This window comes from Nematolebias whitei, chromosome 6 (genome assembly GCF_014905685.2).
Source record: "Nematolebias whitei isolate Nwh7 chromosome 6, NemWhi1, whole genome shotgun sequence".
NCBI lineage: Eukaryota > Metazoa > Chordata > Actinopteri > Cyprinodontiformes > Rivulidae > Nematolebias > Nematolebias whitei.
The window spans coordinates 48,710,466-48,714,378 of NC_056503.1; the positions used below are offsets into that span (position 1 = coordinate 48,710,466).

General features: G+C 42.3%; 1 pseudogene; it reads left to right on the forward strand.

The window, feature by feature from the left end:
* Positions 1-3,913, forward strand: part of LOC119411028 — a 56,674-nt pseudogene that overhangs the window by 24,183 nt on the left and 28,578 nt on the right.

Here is a 3,913-nt window from a genome sequence, read left to right on the forward strand (position 1 = left end):
TGTTGTATGTTATTATAAAGTATGTTATTATAATGCTTGTATGTTATTATAATGTTGTATGTTATTATAAAGTATGTTATTATAAAGTATGTTATTATAATGCTTTGGAATCATTGCTTGTGGAGCGACGATGCCAGCAGGAACTGGCTGGACACTTAGCCCCCCCCCCCCCCCCCCCCCCTCGTGGATGTTTATTCTTCGGAGAGACTGTTCCCTCCAGGAGCTGCTCAGGTTGGTTCTGAAAGACAGCAGGACAAGGCAGAGGTGAGGGCTGGGAGCCTCTCCAATGAGTTTCTATAAAACTAAGCTTTTCATTCCAGGAAGCGGAAACAGAGCCGAGGCAGAGTGAACCATGGGAGTTTCTTGTTCTGCTTTCTGACTGTTCCTCAAAGCTTTGGGTTATTAAACTCCATGAATCGTTTGTTTTACGAGATCCGTCTGTCAGTAAATGATGATGAAACGTGAGACACACTGGGCTTAACAAGAGCCAGATCCTGCAGGAGCAAGATCCAGGAACTCTCTTATTTTGACAGGGTGCATTCTGGTAACTGTTTGCTTGGATCCTGTAACTCTCAGGATTGCTACTAATAAAGTTATGAACAAATATGACTGCCTTGAACAAATAAAACTTATATTGGATATGTAAACTGAAAATAATGACATAAACACTCATTTTAAACACAACAGCCTCTTATGAGCTTCTTAATATTGCATCAGAGCTGCTCCTTCAAGTAAGCATTTCTGTTGCTACCCTTAAAAAATCTCTGCCCCTAAAAGTCCAAAGTCATGGGCAATTTAATTAAAAACACAAAAATATAATTAAACAGCACAACTAAATTGAAAATCAGTTTTAAAACTTAAGTGGGTCATTAATAAAATTTTGATTATTTATTAAAAATACGAGAGTAATGTTTGATGAACATTATTCACATTACATCACGTATCAAAACAACGACATCAATTTGTCAAAATGACAGTGATCAAAATGTAATAAAGACAGTCCAGTTTACTTTCGTTTAAAAACAAGTTTTCTCATTGTGCAACTAAACAACTGAGAATTGAAGCACATGAAGGTCTCTCTTGTAATTAAGTCCTTGTGGCTCAATGAGACTAGCCAGTATAAATAAAGGTTGAATGAATGAAGGCAGTGGCAACTGGAGCAGGTTGAGAGAAATGGAGTGTGCTCTATTCACACAGGGAGAGCTGTTGGTCAGGCTACTTCCCGTTGCTCTCTAAAATAGTTGTTGAATCAAGTGCTTACAAATGTAGGTAAACGTAGATGTTTCATAACCTGTTAAAAAACAGCAGAATGCAGGAAATGGCATCACACACACCCCTACTCCCTGTCTGCCTCCGCTATTTGCGTTCCGGCATAATTTGGTTTATAAATTAAGCACTGGGGACACATTTACATCATCACCAGACTGAGTACATGTTTCATCACCACAGCTTCAAGGTCACAAATCAAGGTCAGAGATTATTCAAGGTCTTTGCTCGTCCGGTCCATTGTGCACCGTGTGAGGTCCTCCTGTTTATCACGGGCTGGAGTTTTATTTTTGACTAAATGACCAATGTGACTTTTCTGCCAGTTTTCCTAAATCACTCGTTTAGTGTGTAACAAACATGAAGAGCTCTCAGTAAACGTTTGATTCATCTCCAGATGATCAAAGAGGAACTCATCATGAAGCAGTTCATAAATTATTTCAGCTCGTATGAACTGAATGATCATCAGTCCAGACGAGGCTGTTTGTCCATCTCTCTGTGATTTATTAGTCTGAGTTGTTGTTGGGGGGGTTGGTTACAGTAATGATCATGTCCTGCTTTAAAGATCTACTGAGTTTTATTTTCACTGGGAGCGTTTCAGACCAAGAGAGCGTCCGTGTCTGTGAGTCCTTTGAGCCCACAGCCTGACTGTCCACGAAGGGACAAAAATGGACACATTTAGATTTATTTACTCGTCATTTAAAACCTGTTCACGTTCGTCGCAGACCATCCTCGTGTCCCCCTCCTCAGTAATTTACTCAGTTTTACGTTTTCAGGAGACGGGCAGGTTGACTTCGAGGAGTTCATGACGATTCTGGGTCCGAAGCTCCTGTCGTCTGAAACGAGAGAAGGCTTCCTGGGAAACACGATAGACACCATCTTCTGGCAGGTAAACGTCGTTTCTCTTCGTCAGATTCCTCCTGTTCTGGTCCCAGACGTTTAAAATGACCAGATGATCCAGATTGTGTGTTGGTGGTGCTGGTTCAGACATCAGCTTTGGGTCTTTGGTCTTTAAAAGCCGTGTTGCTGGTCTCGACTCACGCAGCATCGACTTCAGGAGCTCTGAGAACTGAAGCAGATGAACACTGGGAGTTTGTTCAGACCCGTCGTTTAAAATGGTTTTCGTCTTTCAGACTGGGATTGGATGCAGGTGTGAACCACCTCAATGCACCCTGAACTGCAAAGTCTGCTTGTTGGTTTGGAGATAATGAAGCAGCGATTCTGGGTAATATTCTGAAAATGCAGCGTCTTTTCCTCTCATCCAAACTCGTCTCGGTCGCTTTTGAAAGCAGACGACGAGACCTCGTGCAGGAGAGTTTCCCTTTGCTTTACCACTGGTTCTGGTTGATTTGGACCTGCTGACTGTGTCTGCATACGGCACAGATAGTTGACATTTGAGTGGGGTGCACAACGTGGGGCCACCTGCACTGGAATCACACAGAACTGACTCGGAACCAAAAACCTGAACAGCCTTGTGGGTTTGGAGGATTATATTATTACAGGGAACTGATTTCCAAGAAGACAGATGAACTTGTCATGGACTGTGAGCAGATTGCTTAACTACATTTTTTATGAAATAATAAAACGAGTCATGATAAGTTCTGGTTTTATTTTCTGCTGATTCAGCTCAGTGTACAAACTGTAACATTAAAGCAGCCTTAGTGAAATAAAACCAGTACAAGAGCCTTCCTCAGTGAACCGGCTGCATCTTTTACTGGTGCCTGTGTATTATTATAGTTATGCTTTTTGGGTTTGTGTTGTGCCGTTTTTATTTTATCGTCTTGTAAAAATGTTGACTCTTTCGTAGCTCCAGCTCATCAGCAGTAAACACGGATCTTATTCTCATTGTTCTTGATAAATCTGATTTTAATGAGTTTGAATGTTTCCCTCTGAGGTTATATCATTTCACTGTGCAGTAAAAAAAAAAAACTTTGAGTGTTTTTATCTGGTTTGACCTGCTCTGTAATCACATCATCTCACCTGGTCTCCATCCCTGTAGGACTTGCAGCATAGTCCAAAACCTTTGCATCCTCTTAAAACACAGCGCATCATTCAGTCTCTCTGTGAGGTTGTGGTTGATGATCAGGCCTGAAAAAGCTTTGAGAATCTAAAGTGACTGTCACAGGTGGTAGAAGGTTCAGACCCAGAACAAAGAAAGAACTCAAGAAGCTCAAAAAAACAAAAAAAACCCGACGAGACAGCAAAAAGTTCTTGCAAAACACAAGAATTCACTCGAGGAGCATGAGGAGAACCGGACAGTGGCATGAAAACCATCAGCGATGCACCGCTGGTATGAGAATGGCAACAGATAGAATAAAAAGGTTGGAGCTGATGAACGAGTGAAGACACATGAGCACAATGACCGTTGGAGACAGGTGGGAGTGAGAGCTGACACAGATGGACCCAGGACAGAGCGGCTGATGGCACAGAGGAGCACAGAGGAGCACAGAGGAGCACAGAAGAACAGAGGAACACAGAGGAGCACAGAAGAACAGAGGAGCACAGAAGAACAGAGGAGCACAGAAGAACAGAGGAGCACTGAGGAACACACAGGAGCACAGAGGAGCACAGAAGAACAGAGGAACACAGAGGAGCACAGAAGAACAGAGGAGCACAGAGGAATCGATAAATGAACATAAACCTGAAGACC